Raw genomic sequence first — 16,033 nt, 5'->3', positions numbered from 1 at the left:
TTGAAATGTCTCTGGTGATGTCATCTGGTATTCAAGTAAACTTCCTGAATGACTTGCCAAGCAACAGGTACAAAGACTATCTAAATGTAAGCTCTCTCAAGTGTATATCAGGCTGTTCAGTTCCAGTTCATTATCTTCAAGAAAACGACAGCTTTAGTTCTCAGTGATTTCAAGTCAGAAATGACAGAAAAATTGAAAACCTTACTTGGGGAGTTGTAGCCAAATATTTGAGGAAACTAGAAGAATTCAGGATCTAGCCCAGTTTACAGGTAGAAAAACAAAACCTCAAAAGTGATTAACAGAATTAGACTCTAATGTCCATAAGTATGTATTAATAGTTTCTATTGAACGTAAGTTTTTTTCTCTCTAAAATCACCTTCATCTTCTTCAAAGATAGCCAAATTAAGACTAAGTTGTTTGTAAAATAAATTTAGTTTTATTAAACTTTGCCTGATTATTTACATAAGTCCAGGCTTTTAAAAACATGCTTTGCTGGAACTTTTCATAAGGAATCACCAGATTGAACTTTTAATTGCCTCTGAGGACCAGGGAGCCACACTGAACATGACATCAGCTCAGTTCAGTTCAGCTCAGTCGCTCAGTCGTGTCCGACTCTCTGCGACCCCGTGAACCGCAGCACGCCAGGCCTCCCTGTCCATCACCACCTCCCGGAGCTCACTCAGACTCACGTCCATCGAGTCACTGATGCCATCCAGCCATCTCATCCTCTGTCGTCCCCTTCTCCTCCTGCCCCCAATCCCTCCCAGCATCAGAGTCTTTTCCAATGAGTCAACTCTTCGCATGAGGTGGCCAAAGTACTGGAGTTTCAGCTTCAGCATCATTGCTTCCAAAGAAATCCCAGGGCTGGTCTCCTTCAGAATGGAGTGGTTGGATCTCCTTGCAGTCCAAGGGACTCTCAAGAGTCTTCTCCAACACCACACTTCAAAAGCATCAATCAATTCTTCAGCGCTCAGCTTTCTTCACAGTCCAACTCTCATTCACCTGTAATACCTATGAATTTGGGTGAATTTTTCTCTCCTTGAGGTTCCTAAAATTATCCTGAGGTTCTTGCACCTGCCAAGAAGGAATCTTTCTTACTCACCAGGTAAAGCTGATGGGAACCCTGAAGTCACGGTACCAGCTTGTCTTTCCAAAGAGCTTTATGGCTCCATGAAGTCAGTCTTAGTTCTTTAAAGCTGTCTGGTCATATCTAATTCTATGCCTGTCTCTCTCAAATCTGACAATCCAGTCAAAGCCCTGGTAATGTCACCAATGTTTCTAATTGTATCATGTTATAGGGAGAACAGATTCTTATTGAATTTATACAATTAGCTATATTGCCATGAAAATAAGAATACTCATTGACTTTCCACATACTGGAGACATCAGAGAGGGAGAAAAAAAAAAAGATAACTGTTTCATCTTTGTTAAGCAATTGTAAACTGTTATAACAGTGTTTTGTTTTGTTTTGTTTTGGGACTGGCAAACTCATGAAAGCATACCATAATTTCTGAAAACATACATTTCCTCTTAATATAATGCTTTTTTTCAATGTGGTACAAGACATGTTTTTAATAAATATAAACCTCTTTAGTTTTTCTGTAATAAGACAGAAGATTTAGACTTGTTTAGCAGTTAATGTTTTAGTATTTTATCTTACTTGGAAGTGGTAAAGACATTCAAGGAAGCCCCATCATTTAACTTAGCAAAACTCCAAAGTTTTAAATTACTAAAAGATTTGGAAACTTTTTTTTTGTCATCCTAGCACAAGGGCCATGCTAATTTTCTCTGTATTATTCCAGTTTTAGTATATGTGCTGCCAAAGCAAGCACTAGAGAAACTGTTTTTAAGTAGGCATACCATAAAACATAACGATCATTGAAGAGTTTATCTAAAAACTCTTGTCCTATTTACATTTATTTAATTTCGCTGTTTCCAACAATTAATGTTTAAATTACTCATAAAAACTTGATGAGACATTAGACAAAGTCAGTCATCATCTCAAATTATTTCTCTTGCTGACCATAGTATCTTAGGTACAGCAAAAGATTATTCTTAATTTTGATAACTCTAAAGACATGTCTGTATTAATTAAACTGACAAACATCAACTAGCTTTAATACTGAGTATTTTCTCAGGTCGCGTGAAGCTGAAATTCATTTGGGCTAGTTTCTATTACATTTCTGAGAACTTAAATAAGCACCTGATTTTCTTTAAGTCAGTTAAATAGAGCTCTTTTGCAAACTAATTTTGGCAATACCATTTGGAGGTAGAAAATACCACATATCTATAACATATGTGTATAGACATATGTGCCTGCGTGTGTGCTGAGTCGCATCAGTCATATCTGATTCTTTGAGACGCTATGGACTGTGGCCTGCCAGGTTCCTCTGTCCATGAGATTCTCCAGGCAAGAACACTGGAATGGGTTGCCATACCCTCCTGCAGGCGATCTTCCTGACCCAGGGATCGAACCCCTGAGATTCTTTACAGATTCTTTACCACTGAGCCACTGAGGAAGCCCCATATAGACATAGACAAATAGACACAGAGACCTCATAGTCCCAATCTAAAATTTCAGCCATGAATTGGGTATAATACAAAACCCACCTAATTGGATTTCTGGCAGATGGATTTCCAAGAAAAAAAGAAACTGCAAATCCATCAGTTAATCATCATATTGAGCTCCTATCCTGAGTGACATTGTTTATACAGAATCTTGGAATATATTAAAGGTTAGCGAAAAGATGGAATTACAAATAATTACAATATAGTATGATGACAAAAGTGTGTACCACACAGAGAAAGCTGCTTCAAAGCTGGTAGAGGGGTGCCGGGGAAGGCTTCCAGGTTGAGCTAAGTCTAAGAGGGTAAACGGACTGTCTCCATCTGGGTATATGATAGAACAGTGAGTAGAGGGAAGAACATAGTCAAGACTTGGGGTCGAGAAACAAATGACTCCTTGGAGAAAAGAGAGGACTTTTGTATGGGTAGAGCCTAGGAGAGACAGGAGATAAGGCAGAAGAGGATGAACCAGATTTTCATGTGCATGACCCAGATCTTAAAGGACCTTAGGTATCGTGCAGAGAAGAGCAGACTACATCCAAGGAACCACTGAAGGATTTTGTGCAGAGGAGTAACATGATTAGATTCACATTTGCCTGAAGAAAAGAGCATGACACTTGAGGCAGGGAGACAAGTCAGCAGGCTGAGCACTTTTCCAGGCCAAATAGGTGGTGGCCCAAAATGAAAACAAAGTTACAAAGTGACAAAAACAAGGAAGAGGTAGAAGCAGAGTCAGCTGGCCATGTGACTGACTGACTGCTAAGCGGGAGAAATATAGCTTATCTACAAATAAAAATTAAAAATGTTTCAAATGAAATATGTTTCTACTTAACTGTCTCCAGCATTTGTGATGAGAAGTTTATACAGTGTGTTGTATTTCTGCCTTCCACATCCTCGCCAAATCCCTGAGATGTTGAATGGGTCTTTGGTTGCAAGTTTTCCTTCGGGGTGTTAATCCACCCAGGATGTTGCTCAAAAACCTACTCTGGAACCAAAGGGGATTGAGACCTTGGGGAAGCATTATATAAATGAGAATCACAATCCTTTGTTCATTTAGCAAACATTTATCAAGGGCCATGATGTGCCTGATACTGTTCTTGGCCCTGAGAATTGGGGTATGAGATAGCTTGAATCTTTCAGGCCTGGGCTGGAAAAGTAATGAGTTTTTAGAACTCATTTTATTTATTTGTTTTCAGTTTGGCTGCTCTGGGTCTTGGTTGTGGCACACGAACTCTTCATTGTGGCCTGAAGGCTTTCTCTAGTTGTGGCGCACCAGAGCTTCTCATTGTAGTACGCAAACTTCTCTTGTTGCAACTTCTCTTGTTGCAGAGTATGGGCTGTAGAGCACACAGGCATGAGTAGTTGCGGTGTACTTGCTCCAGAGCTCTCAGGCTCAGTAGCCCCACAATGTGAGACCTTAGTTCCTCGACCAGGAATCGAACCTGTCCCTTGTACTGGAGGGCAGATTCTTATCCAGTGGCCAGGAGGGATGTCTTGTAATGTTGTTGTTATTCAGTTGCTAAGTCATGTCCAGCTCTTTTTGACCACGTGGACCGCAGCACACCAGAATCCCCTGTCCTTCACTATTTCCTGGAGTTTGCCCAAATTCTTGTCCAATGAGTCAATGGTGCTAGATAACTATCTCATCCTCTGCCTTCCCTTTCTCCTTTTGCCTTCAATCTTTCCCGGCATCAGGGTCTTTCCCAATGAGTCAGCACTTCACATCAGGTGGCCAAAGCTTCAGCTTCAGCATCAGTCCTTCCAATGAATATTCAGGACTGATTTCCTTTAGGATTGACTGGCTTGATCTTGCAGTCCAAGGGACTCCCAAGAGTCTTCTCCAGCACCACAGTTCGAAGTGCTCAGCCTTCTTTACCAACCAACTGTCACGTTCATATATAACTACTAGAAAAACCATAGCTTTTACTATATGGACCTTTGTCAGCAAAGTGATATTTTTGCTTTTTAATATGCTATCTAAGTTTGTCATAGCTTTCCTTCCAAGGAGCAAGGGTCTTTTAATCTCGTTGCTGCAGTGCCCATCCGCATTGATTTTGGAGCCCAAAAAAAGAAAATCTGTCACAGCTTCCACTTTTTCCCCTTCTATTTGCCATGAAGTCATGGGACCAGATGCCATGATCTTTGTTTTTTTAATGTTGAGTTTTAAGGCAGCTTTTTCACTCCCCTTTTTCACCCTCATTAAGAGGCTCTTTAGTTCCTCTTCACTTCTGCCATTAGTGGTATCATCTGCATATCTGAGGCTGTTGATATTTCTCCTGGCAATCTTGATTCCAGCTTGTGATTCATTCAGTCTGGCATTTTGCATGATGTACGTGCATATAAGGGCTTCCTCTGTGGCTCAATAGTAAAGAATCCACCTGCAATGGAGAAGCAGCAGGAGACTCAGGTTCCATCCCTGGGTTGGGAAGATCTCCTGCAGGAGGCCATGGCAACCCACTCCAGTATTTTTGCCTAGAGAATCCCGTGAACAGAGGAGCCTGGTGGGCTATAGTTCATAGGGTCACAAAGTGTTGTACACGACTGAGGTGACTTAGCACGCATGCATACACACACCTGCATATAAGTTAAATAAACAGGGTGACAATATACAGCCTTGATGTACTCCTTTCCCAATTTTGAACCAGTCAGTTCTTCCATGTCTGGTTCTAACTGTTGCTTCCTGACCTACATACAGGTTTCTCAGGAGACAGGTAAGGTGGTCTGGTATTCCTATCCCTTTAAGAATTTTCCACAATTTGTTGTGATCCACACAATGAAAAGGTTTGATGTAGTCAATGAAGCAGAAGTAGATGTTCCTCTGCCTTTTCTAAACCCAGTTTGTACATTTGTAAGTTTTCAGTTCAGGTACAGCTGAAGCCTAGCTTGAAGGATTTTGAGAATTACCTTGCTAGCATGTGAAATCAGCGCAATTGTATAGTAGTTTCACCTTTTCTGGCATTGCCCTTCTTTGGGATTGGAATGAAAACTGACCTTTTCCAATCCTGAGGCCACTGCTGAGTTTTCCAAATTTGCTGACATACTGAGTGCAGCAACTTTTAGGATTTTAAGTAGCACAGCTGGAATTCCATCACCTCCACTATCTTTGTTCATATGATTCTTCCTAAGGCCCACTTGACTTCACACTCCAGTATGTCTGGCTCTAGTTGAGTAACTACACCATCGTGGTTATCTGCATCATGAAGACCTTTTTCTCATGGTTCTTCTGTGTATTCTTTAATGGGTAGGACTTAAACGGGGCTCCTCCAGGTAGCATAGCACAGTGTGTTCTGTCTCCCCTGCTTTCCCTGTGTCTTCTGTTTTTCTCTTCTCCCCCACCCCAGTTCAGAAGCCATGGTTAGCTAACGCTGAAGAATTACTCAGCTCTTCTAAACTGCTGAGCTGGGTGTTTGGGTTTCTTGGCTCAACTAAGTACTAGATGGTGATTCAGCAGAAACTTCAGGTCCAACAACTGTCAGGGAGGGATAAGAATAAGAGGGAAGGGTAAGAGGGAGCCAGGAAAGGAAGGGATGGGGGTGGGGCAGCATGGGCAGGAGCTCAGCTAGAAGTGTCCAGGAAGAGCTGTGTGAATCAGGACGTCCACAAGCTCCAGCACAGGGGTGCACCCCTCCTCCGCTGCTTGTTTGTCCTTGGAGGTGAGAAGCCCTGACACAGGCTCAGCACATCTGTCCTTAGAGGGGCTTTTGAGATTTCCAAAACGATGCCAGTGCTTCAAGGTGAAAAGAGCTGGAGAAGGGAAAACGTGCTGTAGTGTGGTAGGCAAGATCTATTTCAAAGCCCCAGTATGCACCTTACCAGAGCTGGAATCAAAGCTTTGTTGATAGGAAAGAACTGCATTTGATGTTGTTATTGCTTCCTTTTCACGTTTTTGTCTTTCACCAGCCCTTCACTCCTGTGATAATACCAACCTTTGTGGTAAGTAGGCAGAGACGTGAGATTTTATAATAGCTCCTGAGCCCGTATGAAAAATGTCTTGACTCTGGGTGAGCCCAGGATTTCAGAGAGCTGGCTCTGTGTCTCCGTACTCCTACCTCAATTTCCTCTCTGAGGTCCGTGAGAAGGAAAGATAGGCAGGCCTGTGTGGGCTGAGCTGGAATCTTATCGGAGTCTCGGGGTCGGGTGCCTTAGAGCTCAAACAGGGCTGCGGTGTTTTCTTCGCCTGTCAGTGCCTTCCGGCAGCCGGCCTTGGTTACCTCCTTGGATCTGGAAACGGCTGAAGGCAGGCAGGCCAAACGAAGCAGCTTTTCCACGATTAGAAACACGTGCCCAATCCCATCTAAGGGGTCCAGCCTATCACAGAGCGGAGCGGAGCCACACCCCCTGCGGCAGGCATTGAACTCACTGGCTGGGGGCACCACCCTGAGGACCTGTCGGAGGGGCATCACCTTACCCCTTTTGCTCCTGGTCCAGAGGGAGGGAGGTGGGGAGCAGGCCAGGACATGGCAGGAGGCTGCATGCCCCAGCAAAAGGTGAGGCTAAGAAATCAGCGCTTCTGAAAAAAAAAAAAAAAAGAAATCAGCGCTTCTGGCAGGCCCATGACCCAGGTGAAATTTACGGCTGCATCAGAGGGCTAGGGAGCTCCATCCCAGAAAGGTGCTTATTTTGAAGCTCTGGAGGGGAACAGGGCGTTCTGATTTCTACCAAGTGGCGTCACTAGCTTCCCTTTCTGCAGCTGCCTGCTTTAGTACATTCCATCTTTCTTTTTTCTGTCCTGACCTTCTTTCTGTATTCTGCTCCTCTCAGTCTCGCTCACCCACGCATGGTCTCTCTCTCACTAGTAATGATGTGTTTTGTTCCTCCTCCTTCTTCATCCCCGCTGTGTCTCTCATGATCTTTCCCTCTCTCCTTCACCACCTGTCTTTATGGACTTTGGCCACGCTGGGCGTTTTTACTGCCTGCTTTCTCTTATCTGAAAAGACAAAGGGAGCCCAGGTTCTGGAAATGCTAAAGGAAAACAAACCTTGCTAAGCTGCCTCTAGCTCACTCTTGAGGAAAGAATGAGCCAGCAATACCAAGAAATCCAAGTGAAGTTCCCAGAGTTGGAGAGAAATGTCATGTGACGTTGATAAGGGACCAGAGGAGGGAACACAAGGCAGAAAAGAAAGTCTGCTTGTGGGAAGTAATTTTCCGAAGCCCTGGGTGACCGGCAAACACAAAACCGCTGGTTTCTGAGGAACAGCCATCCTAGTCTCTCCCTTTTTCACACTGGCATCTTACTTCCTGCTGCCCAGAAAGCAGCTTGGCCAGCATCTTCACGTGACAGACCCAGAGCCCCTAGTGGCCATGGGTACCACTGACAGGAGCAAGGGAGAGAGAATGTAGGCATGGGAGGAGAAGAATGATGTGCCTGTGATTCAAGAAAGGCCAGTGTAGTGGCAGAATAAGCAACTGGGAATTGGAGGGACGGGGACCCCAGGGGGTAGTCCTGTCTTTGGCACTAATTAGCTAGAATATTACTTCACTCACATATAAGATGAGGTTCTGGGTCTCTCTGACTGCCCCTGAGGTTGAAACCATGCCTCTGGGTAGTAGGGTACAGGCCTGTCCCTTCAGGACCAAGACCTGTCTATAAGTGAGCCCCAACTGTGTCATTCTCAGCACTGCTTTTATAACAGCCAGGCCAACCCCTAGCCAAATGGCTTCTTCCTGACTTTCACCCATCAGACCAGAGCAGTGTGGTTCATAGAGCAGAAGCTGGCTTGACTAAAGGAACAAGAGTGGTTTGGGGATCCATGTGAGAAAGTGCTCATTAGCCCTCTGCTAAAGATATGAAATGACCCTTTGCTGCCCAGCTGAGCAAGAAGCCAGAATCCTGTGTCCAAAAGCAAAGGAGGTCCTAAAGACAGTCATCCAGTGGTCATGGTGGAGATAGCTTGTGCTTTGTGAGCTTTTGGGGGGCAGGAGAAACAGCCGTGTTATGTACCCTCCCCCATCTCTGTCTAGCATCAGCAGTACTTGCCCACCCTGCTTCATGGGGTTGTCCCCTGATGTAAAAACCCTGATGTTTACTCTCTAGAGAAGCACAGTGGCGCTGTGCACCTTCAGTATTTTCTGAATAGATTTGTCCATCTAGCCATCATCTGTTCAGTACCTATTTAACACCTCTGTGCGTCAGACTGTTACAGGATCTCAGGATCACCCTAGCCAGCAGAGTGTTGTTAATGGCTGCGTGTGCACTGCTGGCTGCAGAAGAACAGGAAAGTTTCCTTCTTTTCTGGGCCTGATGGGCAGAGCAGCTGCAGCAGCAGCAGCATTCCTTGCTTTCTGTAGGACACTCCTTCCTGTACAGAATGGGTGGTGCAACCAAGGTATATGGACAAGCTTGAACATCTGGGGTCCTTGTGCAGTTCCTTGACCTTATGTTTACCACTCCCATAGCCCCCTAATCCACCTTTGTGCCCACTCTTCCAGACAGCTTGGGTTGAAGGGACCCCAGGTGATTTGTGGGTGAGCATCCTGCTGAGAAAAAGGTTGAAACATGAGAAATTGAGGCAAAGGATCAGGGATGCAGGAGGAAGCAAGAAGGGAGAAGCAATGCAGCTTTGCCGGGTAGGTCCTGCTCCAGAACCCTCCAAACCATCCCCTTTCCATCTTCTCTGCTTTGCTGCCAGTTGTCAGCATCTCCCTGAGCAAAGCACGCCCTCTTTTTGAGTTCATTTCTTAGCTTATGAACAATAAGGATAACCATGTAACCTTTTGTTCAGTCATACACAGGTTATAGACCATCCCCATGGCATTAAAATGGACCCACACGTCTTTCCATTTTACAGATAGGGAAAGGAGGCTCAAAGAGCTTGACTGGCTTATCCAGAGAGTAAGTGACCACGTTGGGCATCATGGCCATTGGGTTCTTCAAGTTCTACATTGTCTGATTCTTAGTTTGCCCAGGCTGCCATGTCCCTCTGAGGGAGCCATCTCTGCCTCTGTTCCTCAGACCTGCTCAACCCCACCCCCACTGCTACCATTTCACTCCTTACACAAGCTGCTCTGAGCTCTACTGGCTTGATCTGTACTTGACAGAGACACCAGAAACCCGTGTGGTCTTTTACCTGCAAGGTGTTGCTGGATCGAGCTGAGGGGAAGAGGGATAAAGTTACAGCCCTGGCTCTGTGATGGTCTTAGGGACTTAAGACCAGCCCCACAATCCCCTAATTCATCCTTAGAGGATTTTCTGAAGGAAGATTTATTTATTTATGTTAAAGATTCACTGATGTTCTATTTCAAAATGCACTAGAGAGATTGATTTTAAATTGCTTCTTTTACCGGTAGTCTATAATGTATTAATTTAAGGTAAAATTGTCTCCCAAATGTTGTTCCTATTCTTTCCTTCCAACTTTTGTAACCCTTGGATCTTGTGCACCTCAACTCCCTGAGTCAGTTGGGGTGGACTCTGCCTGGGGAAGCCGCAGAGCGGAGGCGTTGTCCACAGCAAGATAGCACACAGTGGGGCCACCCTTTCCCTTCTGCCGGGAAGAATGAACTTAGACTCTCGACTCCTGAGCATCTCTTGGCTCTCCATTGTGACATCTTTTATGGCCTTTGATTGTAGCCTCTGGTCCGTAAAGTTTGGAGACCAACCAAACTCTGGGGACAGAGAACAAAGGACACGTGTCTGTGAACATCTCAGCACTCCACTGGCCTCGAAAGAGGTTTGTAACTCTTGGGGCTGTGTGTCTGTGCGTCTGGGTTGTGCACATGGGCCTGTTGCTGTATGGACTATGGAGGAGGCTGGGGAAGAAGCCAGGATTGATGAAGGAGGACTCTGAGGAGTCTTTTGCCCTGAATCTTTCTGAGAGGAAATGCGCAGCTAGAGTTACCCTAGGGCGAGCCTGTTTACTACTGTATTGAGTTACCCAGAGGAGAAAGAGAAGGTGGTGACCCTCCAGCTATAGCATCTGGGCCTGTGGAAGAGCTGAGATGCCATCAGGTGGTGCATGTGACGGGGAAGCTCGCCAACCAGGTCAGCCCATTGGTGACCTCACTTTTGCTGCCTGTTCCCGGTGCTCCCCCCTCCCTCCAGCTGGTGTCCTACGAGGCCTGTGACGGGCACTCCTTTGGGGCCCTGGCGTGTGCTGCCTCACAACGGCTCTGCCCCTGCGTCCTTGTCTGTCTCTGTGGTGTCTGGCCCTGCATTCATTTCCTATTACTGCTGTAACAAATTACCATAAGCTTAGTGGCTTAAAACCACACAGATGAGTCGTCTTGCAGTTCTAGAGGTCAGAAGTCCTAAACTCAAGGTGTCCAAGGCTGAGGCCCCACTGAAGGCTCTGGGGAGAACTATTTCCACACCTTCCCAGCTTCTGTATTCTTTGGCTCGTGGCCCCTTTTGCATCTTCAAAGCCAGAAGCATATCATTTTTAAATCTCTCCTTCTCTCTCTTTTTTTCTTAACTGACATATATATAGTTAATTTACAGTATTGTGTTTCTGGTATACAGCAAAGTGATTTAGTTACAGATTTTCTTCAGATTCTTTTCCATTATAGCTTATTAAAAGATATGGAATGCAGTTCCTTGGACTATACAATAGGAACTTGTTTATTTTACATATAGTACTGTGTATCTGCTAATCCCAAACTCCCAAGTTTATCCCTCTCTCCACTTTCCCCTGTGATAATCATAAATTTGTTTTCTATAAAAATATAGAATTGCTTGTCATCCTTGCACAGGAACCATGCTCATCTTCTCTGGCCATTCCAATTTTAGTGTGTTTGCTGCCAAAGTGAGCACTCAAGCCTTTCTCTGTCTCTGACTTCTGTTTTCCGTTATCACATCTCTTTTTGTAACTCTGAACTTCCTGCCTCCCTGTTATAAGTAGGCGGGGCCCCCTCAGATAATCCAGGATCATCTCCCCACCTGCAGATACTTAATCACATTTGTGAAATTCCTTTTGTAAGGCAACATTCACAAGATTAGAAAATTGATACCTTTGAGGTGGTGTGTCTGCCCACCACAGGCCCAATGAGTTCTGGTGTCTTGTCATGGGGAGAAGTGAAGCAGAGGCTTCATGACTCCCCAGGAATCAGGGTGTGAGCATCAGGGCTGGCCTGGGGTGAGGGGATCAGAGTGTGAAGATCAGGACTGGCCTGGGGTGAGGGATACCTTCTCTTAGGGAGCAGGAGCTTACCTACCCTCTTCGCAGTGGACGTTCCAGATTGGCCCAGGCACTGTCGTGGGTCTGACAAGGCTTCTGCCTCTCTGCTGATCCTGTAGCTTTCCCAGGGCAGAAAGCATTGAGCCCCGCTTTCCCACCTACATGGCAGTTACCAGGCCCTGGGTTCTGGGCAGGGTAAGAGATTACTGGGTTCTGAGTCCTCTCCTCCTGCCTGCCTCATTTTTTTGTCTCTCTCCCATTACCTTGACATTAAGGATTTCAAACGGGGCAGATTAAGTAACCAACCCCCGACTTCAGCATCTTCTTGAAGTCTCATCTTCTTGATAACCTTTCACCATGTCTTTTTTTATATAAGTCAGGAAACAAAAGAAAAAGAGGAGAAGATACCCAAGAAATACAGAGAAATCTGGGATTCCATGGGGCCCTCTAGAGAAGCAGCAACCCTCCACACAGTCAGATTACAATGCACAAGAGCCCATCTTATGTCTTCCTGTTTATTTTGTCCAGCTAGCCCCACATTATACAAATTCTCTCTAATGCTAGGATCTTCCTCACTTATAAGAAGCATCTCTGGGGAATTCCTTGGCAGTCCAGTGGTTAGGACTCTGAGTTCTCATTTCCGAGGGTCTGGGTTTGATTCCTGATTGGGGGAAACTAAAATCCCACAAGCTGTGGGGCTTGGCCAAAAGAAAAAGGAAGCATCTCTGATTTCCTTGGGCTGACCTAGGGGCTCCATGTAGATGCCTGCCAAGCTTCTGTGAAGAGCTCTATTGTCGTCATGTTGATTTGTGATCTTTTAGCTCAGCCATCTCCCCTCTTACAGTGTGAACTTCCTAAAGAGAGGAAGGGACTTGTATCTTATTTATAATTCCCCCCACCAGGGTATCTAGTAAGGTTCTTTGTAGATGATGGTTGGGTAGATGGATGGATGGATGGAGACTCTCACATCTCAAGCTGCAATTTCCCCTCGTCCCCATCTACATGTGGCCTCCCTGAGGTCACTGTATCTCAAGCATGCAGAACTCAAGATCTGGCTGGGAAGAGAGTGGGGACATAGCCCTCAGCAACAGAAAGGGCTCTGGGTATAGACAGAGACAGGATGCCTGAGGAAGGCAGGGTCTTGCCAAGTGTTGCCTTTCCTCACTGACCTTTCCTCTTGGGATGGAAGCTCAGGTTTCAGCCTGCTGTGAGGGAGGCTAACCTGGGGTACCAGGAGACTGAAAGTACCTTCTCTCCCCTCAGTCACATGCTGTGATCAGCTGTAGGGCCAAGGGTCAGACGGGGTAGAGGGGGTGTGCAGCCATTGTCCAAGGAAATTAGTGTCACAGGCAGCCTATCTCCCCCACCCTATTCTCAAGATTTCTCTATTATGTCTGAGTGAGTGAGTGAAGTCGCTCAGTTGTGTCTGACCCTTTGCGACCCCATGGACTGTAGTCTACAAGGCTCCTCTGTCCATGGAATTTTCCAGGCAAGAGTACTGGAGTGGGTTGCCATTTCCTTCTCCAGGGGATCTTCCAGACCCAGGGATCAAACCTGGGTCTCCCGCATTGCAGGCAGACGCTTTACCGTCTGAGCCACCAGGGAAGTGACGTCTCTCAGTCGTGCCCGACTCTTTGCAACCCCGTGGACTGTAGTTTACAAGGCTACTCTGTCCATGGAATTTTCTAGGCAAGAGTACTGGAGTGGGTTGCCATTTCCTTCTCCAGGGGATCTTCCCAACCCAGGGATCAAACCCAGGTTTTACCGTCTGAGCCACCAGGGAAGTGACGTCGCTCAGTTGTACCCGACTCTTTGCAACCCCATGGACTGTAGTTTACAAGGGTCCTCTGTCCATGGAATTTTCCAGGCAAGAGTACTGGAGTGGGTTGCCATTTCCTTCTCCAGGGGATCTTCCCGACCCAGGGATCGAACCCAGGTCTCCCGCATTGCAGGCAGACGCTTTACCATCTGAGCCACCAGGGAAGTCCCTATTATGTCTGAAAGATCCCTGAAAAGGCTAGAGGTTACAGATTAGTTAAAGGCTGGGTTCTTGTGGGGGTAGGCTTAGGAAGGACAGAAGACACGCACAGTAAGTTAACTTGACAAATTGTCCTTTCCTTCAAACTTCTCGATGTCCCCAGGAACACTGTGAAGAAGCCTTTCTGGCTGCCCAGTTAAGCCGGCACGTGGGGAGGTGACCACATTTTGCCCTCTCCCTCCCCTTGGCGAGGATGATCTCTGCATGATGACATCATGATCTGGTTCCTCATTCTGTAATCCTTACCTCTCCTGGAGTCACAAGGGTTTTGTTTCCTAATCTTCCTTTCATCAGTCTCCTTTATCCTTTAGTCATTATTGTTTGTATCTGCTTGAACTCCAGGGGCCCAGGGGCCCAGCCTTGTACCTAGCAGCCTGGGGAGGAGTTGAGATTACAGGCCTAATTACTTGTTACCAGGCATGTGACCCTGAAATCCTTACTGAATTGAGCAAGCTAATGTGTATGTATCAGGACATCTCAGCCCATCTGGAACATTTACAAAATGTTCTCCTAGTTTGGGCACATGAAATCCTTCCTCTGAAAACATGTTTTGATTCTCATTATATGACACCATCTTGGATAAAAGCTCCTCCACTAGGAATCAAGAGTTCCTGCCCTTGAAGTTATGCTTCCTGCTGCTGTTTTGATACTGTGAAACCAACTGAGAAGGTTCCTGGAGAGCTGGGGAGATTGGTGCCCACTGTAGAATGTGTAGACTGAGATGAGACTGGAGGATTGATGAAGTGTGGCATTTTCTTTATTCAAGTATTAAGTATTTGTTGAGCACCTACTATATGCAGGCACCAATGATATGCCCTGGCTTCCCTGGTGTCTCAGTGGTAAAGAATCTGCCTGTTAACGGAGGAGACTTGGGTTTGATCCCTGGGTTGGGAAGATCCCTTGGAGAAGGAAATGGCAACCCACTCCAGTATTCTTGCCTGGAGAATCCCACAGACAGAGGAGCCTGGCAGGCTACAATCTATGGGGCCGAAAAAGAGTCGGACACGACTTAGCGATTAAACAACAATGACAAATGATATGCCCTGGGGTTAAAAACATGAAAAAGTCATAGTCCTGCCCTTCTACAAGGAGACACAGAAAAAGAAAGAGACAATTGTAATACAAAGAAATAAATGCCAGCCTTATTAACAAAGTGGTCTGGGAGTAGAAAGGAGGAATGAACTTTGTTCCTTGTCTACAAAATGCAGCTGATACATCTTACCTGGCAGGCACCTTGTTAGGAATAAATAAAATAATAAAGACTCACGGTGCGGGTGACATTTGAGCTGGATCCTGAAAGATGAGGAGGTTCCTAGGTAGAAACAGCACAGGGAGGAAGTTTACAGATGGATAATAATGTCAGGTCCTTACCCTGAGGAGATGTTCTCAGAATCAAGCAAGGTGGGAAAATACTTGGAAAGTAAAAGGACAGTTTCAGGAGAAGGTGTTGATAGAACTTGGTCAGCTTCAAGTAAAATCAGAGGCCTGATTAGAGGCTTGAGGAGACAGTCTCACTACATGTATGGCTTGTGTCCTGGAAGGTTGAGGGCACATCCTGGTATCTGTTTCAGGGGAAGGGGAAACAAGGGGATTTTAATTTTTTTCCCATATTCTCAAGTACTTCATAACCATCAGGAAGCTGGGTTACACAGCCCCTGTGCTCCCCTAAGTTGCCTAGGGAGTGTTGCAGTAAAACCATCCTATCACTTAGCTTTTGAGCTCTCGGCCAGCCCTTGGAGGGTCCATGTTGTTAGTGTTTCTATGGGATCCTTGTGACTCCTAGCCCCCCATGCCACCAAAGAAGATATGGGGATGGTGGCAAATAAACATGAAAACATGCTCAATAGCATTAGTCTCTAGGGGAATGCAAATCAAAACCTCAATGAAATGTCACTACACACTCTTTAGAAATGGTCAGACTTTTGAAGCTGATAATACCAAATGCTGCCAAGGATGTATCAAAATGATATAACCACTTTGGAAAACAGTTTGGTTATTTCATATAAAGTCAAATTACATTCACCATATGACCCAAAATCCCATCCCTGGAAATTTACTTAAAAGAAATGAAAACTCCCCTCAAAGACCTCTATGATCCACTCAAAAACTTCTATGCAGGTGCTTATAGCAGCTTTATTTATAATAGCCCCAAACTGGGAGGCACCCAAATGTCCGTTGCCTATTGAATAGAACACGAATACATTCATGTAATGGAATGTTGCTTGACAATGGAAAGGGACTATTAATATATACAGCAATATGAATGGACCTCAGAACCACCATTTTAAGTGAAATAAGCCAGACACAAAAGGCTGCATAT

The 16,033-nt window shown here is 45.4% G+C and overlaps 1 protein-coding gene and 2 pseudogenes across 1 annotated transcript in view; 1 reads left to right on the top strand and 2 right to left on the bottom strand.

The window, feature by feature from the left end:
* Nucleotides 1–16,033, top strand: part of SLC7A8 (solute carrier family 7 member 8) — a 50,862-nt gene that overhangs the window by 21,671 nt on the left and 13,158 nt on the right. The window lies entirely within an intron of this gene.
* Nucleotides 1,732–1,832, bottom strand: LOC120853834 (annotated as a pseudogene).
* LOC120853766 lies at nt 11,218–11,311 on the bottom strand (annotated as a pseudogene).

This window comes from Oryx dammah, unplaced genomic scaffold (genome assembly GCF_014754425.2).
Source record: "Oryx dammah isolate SB20612 unplaced genomic scaffold, SCBI_Odam_1.1 HiC_scaffold_26, whole genome shotgun sequence".
NCBI classification, from domain to species: domain Eukaryota; kingdom Metazoa; phylum Chordata; class Mammalia; order Artiodactyla; family Bovidae; genus Oryx; species Oryx dammah.
The sequence above is the reverse complement of the archived record's forward strand: the minus strand, read 5'-3'. Positions and strand labels throughout refer to the sequence as shown.